The sequence below is a fragment of the Brienomyrus brachyistius genome, unplaced genomic scaffold (assembly GCF_023856365.1).
Source record: "Brienomyrus brachyistius isolate T26 unplaced genomic scaffold, BBRACH_0.4 scaffold72, whole genome shotgun sequence".
NCBI classification, from domain to species: Eukaryota; Metazoa; Chordata; class Actinopteri; order Osteoglossiformes; family Mormyridae; genus Brienomyrus; species Brienomyrus brachyistius.
In genome coordinates this window covers 1,041,999-1,056,844 of record NW_026042347.1, presented here as the reverse complement: position 1 = coordinate 1,056,844, position 14,846 = coordinate 1,041,999, and the positions used below count along the sequence as shown (strand labels likewise).

Here is a 14,846-nt window from a genome sequence, read left to right as displayed (position 1 = left end):
ATGAACTGTCCTAGCAGTGCACCTCACACCTGCACTTAACGTTTCCACCAAGTACAGGTCACTTGAGGTCATGATTCATGAGGCACTGTCGGATAAGTGAACGGGCATCTCAAGCATTGGGAAGTCGTTTCCACCCTTTACCTGGCTGCTTTCTGGCCTTTCTCAGTGTCTCCCGTTTCACCATATTCTTGTACACTTGCGTACTTAGAACCTGGAAGCAACCTGACGCTCAGCGTACCTTTCTGCCAGCAAAACCAGCTTTAAACAAGCAGATTTTTTTTCCAGTATAGAGTGGTCTCAATTTTTTTCCAGAGCTCTATTTACTGCTCTGCCGGGTTCACCGATTGGCCACCGGCGGCGGCTGTCTACCTGACGGAGGGGGGCACCAGGTCCCCGGGAAGCGTGAGGGGCAGCGGCTGTCCGGCCTTCGCCATGTCCACCAGGTGCATAGCCAGGATGAACTCCTCCCCTGTCAGCTGGCCGTCCTTGTCCACATCTGCCAGGTTCCTTGGGAGAACATGTGGGAAGGTCAGTAATCGAACCGGGTGCACAGATGGCGAAGACCAGCATAACTTCACCCAGACCATGAGGGGTCCAATTTAAAAACCAAACTAACCTACAAAAAAATGACAACTTACCCTGAGTTTTGTCCAACTGTAGGCTAATGCAAGTGTTCCAAGCATGTTTAAGGTATGCTAGGCTAGGCTATGAAGTTTGTTAGGTGAGCTGTAATAATAAAATGTATTCTCACCTAACAATATATTTTTTAGCAGTATTTTGAGAGACAGACATATAAAAAACAAAATGCCTTTAAATTTTTTTATTTTTTTTTAAAGCAGTGATTATTGCAGCACATTAAAAACCTGCGACACGCTTCCTATCAGTAGGATCCCATGAGTCACAACTCAGAAGTACAGACCTCCTGCCTCGAGCCGTCGCACCAGCTGCCTGACGCGTGCTAACAGGAACAGACCACTTAAGAAAAGCAACCAGCCCTGGAAATATCATGATGGCTTCTGAAATCAGCGCAGGGTCAATTGGAGCAATTAGAGGTTGTTCAGGGGACCAGCAGAGAAATCACTGCCAATCCGGGGACTTGAACTGTCGACCTTGAGGTTACAGACATATGGTCCTCACCTGTGGAGCCACACACTGCCCGCATAGAGTGGATGCTGAAAGGATTGAGCTACGTAATTTAAGAGGGGCAAATAAACCAAGCGCACCACTGCGGCCGTGAAGAATTCAGTGGACACTCACCAAACAGTGGCTAGCTGAGTCTGAATGAGCTGGGATGAGGCCAGAACGTTCCTGACCTGCACACCTGCAAGGTAGAAAAATGGCGAGGGGAATATGAGCTTCAAGCTGAACGACCTGAAAACTGTGGGGGGGGGGAGGGGGGGTTCCCACCAAGAAACCACCATTAACGTACAAAATGTTTCATAATCTAGCTCCCGTCGAACACAGCCTGCAATGTCACTTGTGAGCTGTGACTCATTTAATTACTGGAGTAATTAAATCAACAGCCGGAGCCCTGAGCCTTTTACCAGTGATGCAAAAGTCTGTAATTAATGTGAACTGCTTTCCTATTATTACGAACATGCCTGACGAATCCCTGAACAAGCTTATTACAAATAACATGCTGTGTTTAATTGTCATTAAAAGGTGCTAACTGGGTTCGCTGGGGAACCTGTCAAGTGCAGAGGTGGCATCTGAATAATCTACTCCTTACACATCTCTGTTATGACTGCAACACCCACATTCAGATCATTAAAGGAAAAGCGTTTATGGCTGTTTAATGTCGTCGACACTAGAAACAAAGTTCCTCAGATCAGAGTTGAGTAGAATCAGGTGATGAAACTAGCGTCAAAATAGGCACTGTATAAAAAAGCTACAAGCATTTTAATTATTTCAAAAGTTAGCATGCTAGCCTGTTAGCATGTAAAATGCCTTGGCATGCTCAGATCAGGCTGAAAGGTTTGATCTAGGCGTATAGCAACACCCAGATTCAGAATATGGAGTAATCTCAAAACTTAGCATGTTAGCATATTAGCATCAAAACCAGATGTGTGGGCGTATCTCCGCCTAGGAATCTCGTAGAGACTAGAAACAAAGTTCCTCAGATTAGACATGATGAGAAAAGACATAAAACTAGCATCAAAATGTACAAAAAACTACAATCATGTTAACATATTAGCATCACAACCAGAAGTCGGCATCTCACCAGCCTAGGAATGCCCTAGAGATTAGAAACAAAGATCCTCAGGTCCCTGTACCCTCACCAATCGCCTCCCTAGTCTGCTACATGCACTACGTGAGCAGATCGGCTAAGGCTCCAGCACTTCCCTATCAGCGTCACGGTGCCAACCTGGAGTGTAGTACTGTTGGGGATAGCGTGATGTTTAAGTACCCACACCGTACCCCCACCCCCCGACCGAAGTACCCAGCAGTAGCAGGTGAGACGCCCCTACTCCGGAGAGAGCCTAAATAATAGAAGCAGGGTAACCACTGTACACCAGGATAGGGTAAATTGAACACATAGGCAGTTTATTCTCTGTAAGATTACTAAATTATTAGATGGAAAGAACCAAAGCTCACATAAAACAAAGGACTGCAATTACCAAATTGAGTTTCACCAACCACCTGACTCCCCTCTATTAATGAAACCCCAGCCCCAGTCACCCTACTGAGCGCTCAGTGTCTAACGGTGGAGGCTTCAAGCAAGAACTCCCGTTTACCTCCGACGGGATATTTTTTACCCTTCATATAACACGTTCGTAGTAACCTTACAACAGGACACATTCATATTAAACATGCACAACAACCTCATAACAGAAATGAACCTTATTCATTTAGCACTTTATACCACCGGCACATTGTAATAATCCGTCCGATAACATCAACACTCCCATGCGAAAGTCTGTTCAGTACATTTACTTCCAAAAATGACCGCCAGAGAAATCAGGCATCCGGGCATGCAGTTAGAACATAGCGGGCCTGCCCTGCCAGGTGGTAGCGTGCGCAGAAAATGGGGTGTGCAGCAGCGATCTTTTAAAACTCCGCTTAGTGTCCGTCACGTTAGCAGAAGTCTTCTACTTCTTGGCCAAGTTGCTGATCACCCTGATGTACATTCGCCGAAATAAACTTTATTAAATATCACCTGCGTCGTCCTTGGTACTGGAGCTGATGAGTCGTCTCTGTATAGCAGGGAAGCTACCGCGATTCCTCCAAGCTCCGGTTCCCACTGCGCGGCACCGGGAGCAGCTCTCCTCTGTCGTTCTGGTAACACACAGCAATTTCCCTTCTCCGGAGCACCAACGTGGCTCGAACCTGCCTTCAGACTAATCTGGTCCTGTGTGACTACATTAAGGAATTCTCCCTACTTACTCTACATCACCCGAACGAACCAAAAAAAAACCTCCTTTCCCCCTCTCTCTCCCGCCAACTCCACTGCCCTGCTATACGCAGCCACGTTACGTCGTGACGCACCGTCACACTTGCTTTTAAACACCTTTGAATCACGAAATAAACTAAAGTAAATCATTATCAAATTGTCCGTGACCTTACATGACAAATAAAACAAAGCAGCTTGTAAATTATAACCCTTTAACACGCTTAATTTATCCGTGCTCTTTAGCACCTTGTAGTGAGCAAAAACGTAGTCCATTTTACTCGGCAAAACACCTTACAACAGAAATATTAAACATATATACATTTACAAATCAACCTTCAAAACCCACCTTGTTCCTCATCAACCAGGAGCTAAAACCATCACTGGTATTTAAGAAATTAACCAAAAAAGAATCGTAATATAACTATTCCTTTTTCACGGAACACACCTTGCTTCGACTTCCATGAAGTTTTCCCGCTACTGTGCGGTTTGCAACACTGGTTTACGGCAGCTTGTTGTTCTATGTTCCTTCAAAATAAAAGCCGTTCTTTCACAATAAAAGGCATCACTCGTCTTATACAGTTAAACAAGGAATAACATTTGTAACTAATAAATGGAATAAACGAAATATTAATACGGTCATTTAAACTCCCACCAAATCATTAGAGCTCAAATGGGAACCAAACGGAGTGATAATGATTTCCTAATGAAGAAATGACCTGTAACCGTTGACCTGTAAACATTACATTGTATGAAAACACAGTTTACATGACAGAATAAACCTTAAACTTCAGAATGTAATTAAACAGTCTCCAATAGCAAAACCAGTTTCTGCACTGGGCGTTCCACTACAGAAGGTTTACTGTAACATTGTCCTTTGTCCATCTTCCTTTCTCCAAAACGAAGCTTTACCTTTCTTACAAGTCCATCTTTGTCAGTTGTTGTGTCCATTACACGTGCTAATCTCCATTCATTGCGTGGCAAGTCATCCATTTTCTCCATCACAACATCTCCAACCTTCAAGTTTCTCCTTGGAGAGTGCCATTTCTGTCTTGTTGCGATGTTAGACAGATACTCCTTTTTCCAACGTGACCAAAACTGTTCTGATAAATACTGCACCTGCCGCCATCTTTTCCGTGCAAATGTGCGAAATGTGAATTTGCATTTTTACAGGGTGGTTCTGTAACACTCATTAATATTCATGAGAGAATATTACTGATTGGTCACTGAATGCCTTAAACCAGGGGAGCCCAAATCCAGTCCTGGAGGGCCAGAGTCCTGCACATTTTTGGGTTTCCCCTCATTTAACACACCTGATTCATCTCCTTGTGCTGAATTATTTATGGTGGAACAGGGAAAGAGCTGAGCTACACAGGGCACCGGCCCCCCAGGACTGGATTTGGACACCCCTGCTTAGGTAGAAGAAACAGGCAGCACAAGTCGATGTTAACTGGCCAATGAGGTAGTGCCCCTCTCATAAATATTAATCAGCCAGCCAATCGTGTAGGGCTTCACTCATGAATATTAAAAAGTTCTCCTGATCCACGGTGCTAAAAGAAATTAGCGCCCAGGACACACTGGATGTGCATCATGTGCGGCGGAAAATATCAAATTTCATTTCGGCGCCCATGTTAACAGATTAGAGCGGCCACGTGCGCGAGATGCGGGGCTCACGCCTCGCGGTAGCGGCGCCGTATCTAGAGTCACGCGCGTGGTAAGCGGTTCGCTATGGAAGCGTATTGCATTCATCTGGGAAAAAAATCAAGTCTGTTTTTTCGAATTAATAAAATAATAATCCCGTTTTTCTGAGCAATATTTTTCTGTTTAATGAGGTAATGAGAACCTTTCTGTTTTTCATGATGCACGTCTCACTGTGTAGTTTAATCCGCTTTTTTTGATGGTTTGTAGACGGTATTATCATTAGTTTGCCGGCTTTGCGCGGCACCTATTCCGCCCCGCTCCACACTGCAGCGTTTCTCCCGGATCAGTATGACATATGCTTCATGGAAATAAGCCGATGCATTTGAAATGCATTCAGACCGGCTTTGCTGTGACTAAAGACCATCTTTAGCAATCGCTGTAAATACTGAATCCTCATGGAGCGCAACTCCGGCGCCGGAAACAGCTTTTGTATCAGAATCCAGGTCCAAACTTTTATTAAATGTCACTTTAAATATGTAATAATATTACTTAAATATTCTGTTATTGATGGCCATTTTCATGCCGCACGCGCCGGAATTAGCAGTTAGAAGGAAAGACACTGACTTTAGTATTGATCTCTGGTGCCGTTTTGTGGTAAATATGCTTGTGATGAATATGTCTGATGAATATCGCTGCTTTGTAATTTTACTTCCCCGTAATTTCACTAATTAAGCTGTTAGTTTAGCTCGCTTCCCTCCGACATTTCCTGAGCTGTTTCATAAGCTTCAGTTCCCGCTTCGTTAGGGGAAGCTGTGCTGTTTTTATATCGTACAGAAACAGGCGGCCTGATGGGATTAATAATTCTTCCTCCTGCCTACAGACTGGACCCCAACACAGCAAACAGACGCCTGTCTCTGTCAGGGGGGAACAGGAAGGTGACAGAGGGGGCAGAGCGGCAGCCATATCCTGATCATCCAGAGAGATTTGACAGCCGCCCCCAAGTTCTGTGCAGAGAGAGTCTGACTGGCCGCTGTTACTGGGAGGCTGAGTGGGATGGATATGAAGCCTGGATAGGAGTGACTTATAAAGGGATCAGGAGGAAAGGAGGGAGGGACTGTCTCCTTGGATACAATGACAAGTCATGGATTCTGTGCTGTTATACTGACAGTTACTCTGTCTGGCACAATAATAAAGAGACTCTCATACCCATACGGCCCTCAGGCTCCCGCAGAGTAGGAGTGTATCTGGACTGGGGGGCTGGTGCTCTGTCCTTCTACAGAGTCTTCTCTGATGGACTGACCCCCCTGCACAGATTCACCTCCTCATTCACTCAGTCCCTCTATCCAGGGTTTTGGGTTTATAGTGACTCCTCAGTGTCACTGTGACATGTTGCTGGTTCTCCTGGCAAAAAGAAGAAAGCACCAAGTGTGTTAAAGAAGAAAACCCTTAGTGTTATTTTAAAAGAAAAGCAGTGTGAATTTAAACAAACATGCCCGAAAGAAGCAGCAGAACAGCAAATTTAAACAAGCGAAAACAACAAACAAGCCCGTCGTTTTAAAAGAAGCGATCACTCATTACATTTAACCAACACGAAAGACTTTAGTTATATTTACCAGGTTTGAGAAAGCATGTAAGCGGCAAACTTTTAGAAGAAATAGGACGAAACGATCCTGGAGCTCCGACACATGCGACTGCCCTGTTTGAACAACGCGGGTCGGAATGGACGATCGCTAGTCCGGCGTTTGGCGCATGCGCACCCACGCCGACGCCCCTTTAAAAATGGCTACGCCGGCGGAGCGCCTGTTTTAGCAAATAAAACCCCTATAACCGTAATGTTTTTAAGTAATGAAGCACATTTCTGTCAATGTGAATAATAAAGTAAAGCGCTCTGAGCATTTTCGATAGCAATAATCAGGAAATAACGCGGTTAATTCTTGTTTAAACGAATGCATGCTCTCACTCTCGTGTGGCGCACGCGCGTAGATCCACACAGCATTTCCTTTATTGAGCCAGCTCGTTGCGTGAAGCTGCTGTCAAATGGCTACCAGGGGAAATTGTTGTCGTGAGGCGAACCGTTGGCCTGGATTGTGAGAAGCATGCCGCCATTCTGGCAGAATGCACACCAATTCTATATTTTATATGCTTATTTGTAAATAGTGTAAAATAATCTATTTCTAATTTAAATAAAAGTCGATCTCTAACCCCCCCCCCCCCCCCCCCCGGATTGCTTAGCTACAATTAGCTAAATTTATCTACGTATGGTTAATCAAAAGGTATAACCAGAACTTGAAAAGATGTATGACAACACATGCTGATCTTTTATTTAAAATAAGCCTCTTTAACCTCATCGTTTTTAAGCAATGAAACTCTTTTCGGCTAATGTGTTATTTAAAATAAAACATCTTAAGCATCTCCACAACAACGCGTGGACATTAGTGGAGCTGGAAATTACAGCTTCTCGTACAAAAACCCAAACAACCCTATTCTATCAGGTTTTGGCTCCCCCCAATCAGCACTGGCCTCGGCCAAGGCCGCTGCTGAACTAACAACTCCCCCTGAAGGACAAGGCAGTGAGACTCTCTTGCATTCCTCTCCCCCGATCCCAAGGACTTACCGCTCCCTCCCCCCCATCCAACGCCTTCGCCGCTTCATACCCCCAGCGTGAACAGGCGGGTCTGTTGACCAGCGCCTACATGGCTGCAGGACCGGATGGCTGTCTGTCTCTGCTGGACTACCTCCACCACCCCTTTTCCCTCACCCGTTGCAAGTCGTGTCATTTTTATGTTGTTGTTTGTTGTGCTTATGTTGCTGAGGTGTTTTTTTCGGTTCCCACAATGTCCTCCCCACTGGAGTACAGTCTGGGGGCTGCTTTTTTATTCTCCTCCTCTCTCCTCATGTTACTCTGTTTCTTTTCTTCTCTTCTCTCCTCCCCTGTCTCCCGGCCGGTCTACCCCCTACTGTGATGTTGTATATGTAAGGTCGGGCGATGGCCTGTTTTTCGCTGGTACTTGTGGTATATTGCAACAGCAATAAAGGGTTTGAATCAAATCAAATCAAATCAAACAAGAATCAGGGAATAACGCTGGAGATCCTTGTTAAAATAACTCCATGTCGCGCTTGTGCGTGCAGCCACGATATCCACACACCGCTATCTGTCTTTTATTGAAAACAGGTGAGGCAAGTCGTTTTCGGAACTTTAAAGTGTGTATACTTGTGTTATAAAGCACATAGCCAACATTAATTAATAAAGAATTTAAGCATAATAGCCCAGACGTACCACAGCCTATAATCCTACGGCCTACAAGATAAAAGTATATGGCACCAAATTGGAATCAGTAGTCGTTAAAAGAATAAAATACATTATATGAATTTATCAATGCGACATTTTAAATACGTTTTAAGGGGTCATCGGACGCGTCGAGCTTTTCTAGCTAGAAAGGAGAGTCGGGCAGTTTTGAATGGTAAAAGCAGTAGTTGTGTATTGTTAACGGTTTATTTTTAACAAAATGTCCTATTTTATAACCGTAAAAACACAGCAATCCTGTTTTTAGGGGGGATTTATGCGTATTGCATGTCTAGACATGTCGATCAGCTAATGTCCGCGGCAGTGGGAAACGGGTCGTAAGCGCGAGAGCTTATGGAGCCGTGAGTGATACGCCTATGAGAAGGAAGCGTCAATTGACAAATTGACAAATTGTTGCAGAGTGCGTGTAACTTCTCGTTTAACCGCTGGTCCTGAGTGTGACAAGCAGACACGCCCCGGCAGAATGCACATTACGTCTATTTGTTAATCAGTTTTATTCGTAAATAGTATAAAATAATATATGTCTAATGGAAATAAAAGTCGATGTCTAACACCACAGCTCTGGGACTCTAGCATAGCCCCGGGCGCCCCGCTGCGGGCCTGTGGGGCTGGATGAAGGATCTAACTTCAATTGCTTAATCAGCAGGGTAAAGTGCCGTAACTTAAACGGGGGTATGACAAATTAGTATAAAGTTTTAAGCCAATAAGATTTAATTAATAAAATAATTTAGTTGTATTTTGTTAGTTTTATTTTCAATAAAACACACCCAGCGCATTATTAATTTAATAGATGCAGGAACTAGTGAGCGGTATTTAGCTACGTACTTCAAAAACATTTTAAAAACTTTGTTAGACTAATACCTTAGTTATTTTAATAATTTAAGGGATAAAAACATTTGTTGTGTTTGTCAATGTGTTATTTTAAGTAAATGCGTTATTTTCCAACGCCAAAAGCCCTGTCATGTTTTAAGTGAGAAATGATATGGACTAGCAACTCTCTCTGGGGGGAGCAACCCCGGTTAGGTACTATTAAGCAGCATTTAGTGATACATGTTGTCATGTGTTGTGCGAGACGTATTAATAAATCTTATTCGTTTTGTATTTTAGATACAAGCTGGATCCAGTCACCAGCCAAACGGCCCGGCGCATCTTTGAGACGGCCACCAAGGACTTGAGTGACCAGAAGTCGTCCTTGGTGGCCGATTACCTCACGCATTCCACTGCAACGGCTGACAAGCACTACCGGATAAAAGTCATGGAATGTGGTGCTGGCCAATAAGCTGCTGAAGAAGCTGGCAGGTGACTCAAGGTAGGCATGTTTTCCGTTTGTCAACATTCACTTACCAACATCAAGACACAAAACCAAAGCCCTCACCACTGAACAATAACCGTAAAACTTTGTGTGTTTTTTTTTATCCCAGCGCTGACTCCGCAGAGGAAGGATCCAGCTGTTCTGCCCATGGCGCCGCACGGGATGCTGCCCTGGCGTCCAACCAGCAGATGGATCTCCAGGCAGCATTCCATCAGCTCCTTCGAATCCACCCCGTGACCCTGGATGGCGACATCCCAGACAAGACTGTAGGGACACAGGTCGGGCCAGTTTCAGCGACAGCTCTGAGTGCTGGCTGAAGGCCCAGATGAGGATGCGTGTCCAGCATTAATTTAGCACTAATTTTTAAAGCACTTTACTGATAAGCAATCCTATCTACATAGTCTTCCTAACAACAATTTGCTTTGTTCTTGACAGCACACTTTGGCAGACAGCAGCCCACCGAGTCCCGGGTCGACGCTTGGATAAATGTGAATGGCTGAAGAGTGCTGTAACTTTTTGGTTTGAAAAATAAGAAAAATTTGAATTACAAAATAAAATGTTCTTAGAAAGTAATTTCATGTAACCACTAGTCTTAAAATTAATTACATCCAACAGTACATTTTTTAGTGTAGGTAAGTAGATGGATCGATAAAATTAAATAATTATTACAAATCACAAATAACTATTACAGTCATGGCCAAAAATATTGGCACTTGTGTCAAAAAACACACCCCTTCTCCTAGAAAATTGTTGCAATTGGATAAATGTTAAAATGTTTTCTCAAAATATAAAAAGAGATAATCTTCTGTTTTGCGTCTCATTACAAGCAAACTTGTTTTTTGTTTTTATGTCACTCTAGTATTTGATATCTAATTTTCAGTCTTCTGGCAATATAATCTGGTGAATGGGGAAAGACTTCCAGCAGGGGCTCCGGTTTCCTCCCACAGTCCAAAAGTGCGCAGGGTAGGTTAATTGGCAAATCTGAGTTGTGAGTGTTTGCGCCCTGCAGAGTGTTGACTCCTGCCCAGGGTTGGTTCCTGCCTACGCCTGTTGTTCCAAGGACAGGCTCCGGTCCCCCCCGCGACCTCAGTTTGGCTTGCTGTCTCCCCGCTTGGTTTTCTTTGGTTTACGTCTTCACTAGCCCCCTTGTTGCTTTGACTTGTGTGTAAGTTATGTATGTGTGATTGTATTGCTGCATAGGGAGTGACTGCTATTTTGTTTTGCAAGTGTGTGTTGGACTCTGTTTATTTGGTTAGGGAGTGAGGTGGAGTGTTTGTCTTTTGGTTTCCTTTTCTTTTGCACTTAGGTGAGATTAGCTGTGGGTCGCACTTGATAGTTGGGGATTTTGTTTGTTATTTTGGCTGTGGTCAGTCCCAAAGTCTTTTGCACTGGGTTATTTGTTCAGTGTCAGTATTATACATGGAAAAAAAATGAAAATACAAAAAATATCCCTTTGTCCACTGGTGTTCCCTTCTTGCCCTCACCCTGTTTGTCTCTTTATCCCATTCCCCTTTCCCGTGAATACTGTTACACTCCAACCCTAGACAGGATATCAAAACAGCATCTTACCTATCGTTTTAAAAGAGATGAGGGATATTAATCATTGACCTTTATCTTTGCTATTTCAGAAATCCGTATCTGCTACCTTGTGACTGGAAGTATACACTGTAAAAAAAAGGCAAAATTTGTCACAGTTTTAAACCATTTTATATTAGCCAATTTGACTACAGTATAATTATTTTTTTCCTCTTATGTTAAATGACAGAAAAGTTTTTATCAAAACTACATTGCATAACTGGCATCGTAGTACTGATTAGCACCGATTCAGGCATCCCGATGAACAAATATGAAATTCATTTAAACTGTGGTACCTTAAATCCGTCAAGTTACCCCGATAAGCCAGTAACCCTGATTCGTAGTACAGGCCACTGATCGGTGTAAACGTATTGTTTAAACGGCGCTGTTGCATTACCAGGGTGAGACGTTGACTTGTTGGTTAGCTATAAAAACAGACGTTAGTGCAACTCCACGTTAATGGTGCGGTCATCATGGCTTATAAATGCTTATTATCGTTCATCATTGTTTGTGTCAGTAACGATAACATAAACACGGGTAGGCACCAGGAGAACATCATTGGCTCTTGCATCGATTACTTTTCCCGTAACACCCTTTAGATTGTTTCCCTGAAGGGCAGCAAACCGACAATTTCGGTGTGATTGAGCTGATCACGTGTGCATGGGGAGGGAATGCGGACCACATGACCTTCCCGGCGAGCTCAGCGCATCCAGCATCGCTTCGCAAATACAATCAAAATGTTTTATCTTTATTCACACTTTCTATCTTTATTCATTATCTCTACGATCTCACTGCTGGACGAATGCCTGGCATTCAGAGCATTCTTTATTGGCCATTTGCCTTTGGATGCAGTTTATTTGCATGCCCCAAAGCTTCCAGGCATCAGTAATTGCTTCCCATGTTACTCCGGTCCTGGGGTCTTCTGTAACTGCCCTTTGGGATTACATATATTCAGCATATGCTTTTGTCCGAAGTGAGGAGAGTTTGGGGTCAGAGCACTTGGGTCTAAGGGACTTGCTCAAGGGCTTAACAATGTTACGATTACTCTGCCATGGGAGTTGAACCAACAACCAAACTGGCAGAGATGGCCAACCTGCTGAGCTCCACACCCGCTGACGATCTCCTTTTCCTGTCTGCTGCAGTCTCCATGGACCTGAGTCCAGAGAAGCACTCTGAACTTGAGGACATCCGGCTGAGGAAAGGAGCCCTTCTGCTGGAGATCCAGAGGCTATCACATTAACAATTACTGGTTGAAAAATGAATTGCTGTTAGTGTCTTAAATCATACTGCTGTAAAAGTAAAATTTACAAGAGAAATCAATATGCTTAGAATATGGGTTAAGATGGAAAATAATCCGTATTATTTGGGTTGTACAACTTTGTACTCCATAATTTTAATATTTTATCACGAAGCCTGAAGAGCAATATGAACTGTATCATGCTTTAAGTAAATTGTCTCATCCTTTATTTGTATTTAACTTCTACAGAACTTTGCAGGCTCATCTAGGATGGAGAATTTCTGCTGCTGAGCGCATTAGAAGAGATTCTCAGAGGGAGATACGAGTCCTAGGTGCCTGACAGAGTTAGGACCGACTCCAATAATTCTGCACTGTCTCCCAGATTAGAGGAAAAAAATGTATTTTACTGAAAATTTCATTTATGAAATTTTACCTTAGACTTGGTCAGCAGCCATGTGGATAAATTTCAGAACTACAGACGGTCTGTGGGTTGGGGGGGACAAGCAGGTTGGCCGGTGGGGGCACGCGGAATGCTCCTGGGGGTGTGGTGGGTGTGCTTATATGATTTACAGGAGCCGAGGCTAACAAAGGCACTAATCTGCACAAACAGCCTCCTGTACGAAGTTTTACATGAAAAGGGGCCATGGGCTTGTTGGCGCCATGTTTCTTAGCAGACTGACTAATACAGCCAACTGGACCGTCTACCTCTTCAAAAACATCAAAATGGGGTCAAAATGGCCCCATCTGTGTTAATTATGGCATAAATCAATACATTCCAGATGAATTTTAAGGTAATTTCAACAAAAGCCTGTAATATCATTTTCGACCACCATGTGACACCACAAGCCGTTGGAAAACCACTAAGATGTCAATATGAGATTTGGCAGAACTGAAAATATGATGTTAAATGTATCACAGTGCAATAGTTTTAAAAATAAATCAATGACTTTGCATGACAATTTTATGTGTTTTGTCAAATAAAAAACCTGAAGTATCTGAACAATTTTATTTGTTTTGCCAAATAAAAAACCTGAAGTATTTGAACTTGAACTGATACTGAGCAAAATATTACCTCTTACTTATATGAAGGTTCGCATTATCTATGATGTAGAATAAAAGACACAAGTAAACAATCCATTTCTTTGTTTTAAAGAAACAGATTAGCTAAGAAAACCAATTCCCACCCTGTGGAATCAATGTGCATCAGCTGTTTGTGGCCACTGCCCCGTGCACAATCTGCCACTGAAGATCCACCGTGTGCTTCTCAATGGGGGGCTTGTACAGGGACCTCCAACATCCCCGCGGGGAAGATCCAGGCCTCAACAAACCTGACCACCTAGAATCCGCCAGTCCACTCAGTGCCCGAAAATGCAGCACTTTAACACAAGCCTGGTACAGACCTTTCTTAGACAAATCTCTAAGAGCCACCTGCTGAAGAGACACGAAAGAGAGCAGCAAACCCACCTCCTCCCGATGACCCTCTACAGCAGGAGGGAAAAATGGGGACTACTGCCTCCTCCCAACTCAAGCACATTCTTAGTTGCCTCTGGTAGCGTGCAGACAATGTCCTCCAAAGCTCTCTGAAGAAGTCTGGGGGAGGGGGAAACATTTCCGCATGTAGGGGGCCAGTGGCATTTAATTATTTACAGAAAATTCCATAGAGCCAATGTAGGAACCTGAGGTCAGTTTAACACAGGTCACTGTCCGTGGTGCTGAAACCTTTACTTGATGGGCTGGTCCTGAACGAATACAATGGCTGGCCAGCGTGCCTCACTATGTGTTTCCACTGACTGACACCTTCACATGTAATGTGATTGTTAACAATGAGGAACATTTTACAAGTTACTACAGGAAGCAATATTTACATGCCTGTAGCTTTCATTTCTCACCACAGAAAACCCAAAAAAAAAGAAATAAGAAATACATTCATGTTATATCCAATATATTACTTCATCATTTAAAATCACAAAACATATTTGACTGTTAATCTCTATGTTTTAATAATTTCAATAGCATTGCGTGATTTGCTTAATTTTTTCAAAAGCCACTGTGAAAGCGAAATTTAAAGAAGTTTGGTCCCCTTACCCCTAGCATTGGGTAAGAGAGCCGAGGGCTGCTGGGATTGTTCTCAATGTCTTGTTGGTGCCGTGTGGGTTGTGCTGCACAAACAGCTTCAAGTTATGAGATAACATGAGCAGATGCGTCATTAGTGCTACACAAGATATTGTCATGACCTGGCTCAAGGCCATAAGAAAAAGTGGACCAGTGTTAAATCACTGTGACCTCACACCTCTTCAGATTGCAAGCCCATTTAAATGGCACAGAGGTACACAATGGGTGGCCTGTATCTGCCTCACTTAATGTGCACCAAAGACCTCATATGAGAACC

General features: G+C 43.5%; 1 pseudogene; it reads right to left on the bottom strand.

The window, feature by feature from the left end:
• LOC125726467 (intersectin-2-like) overlaps positions 1–14,846 on the bottom strand; it is a 47,051-nt pseudogene that overhangs the window by 26,024 nt on the left and 6,181 nt on the right.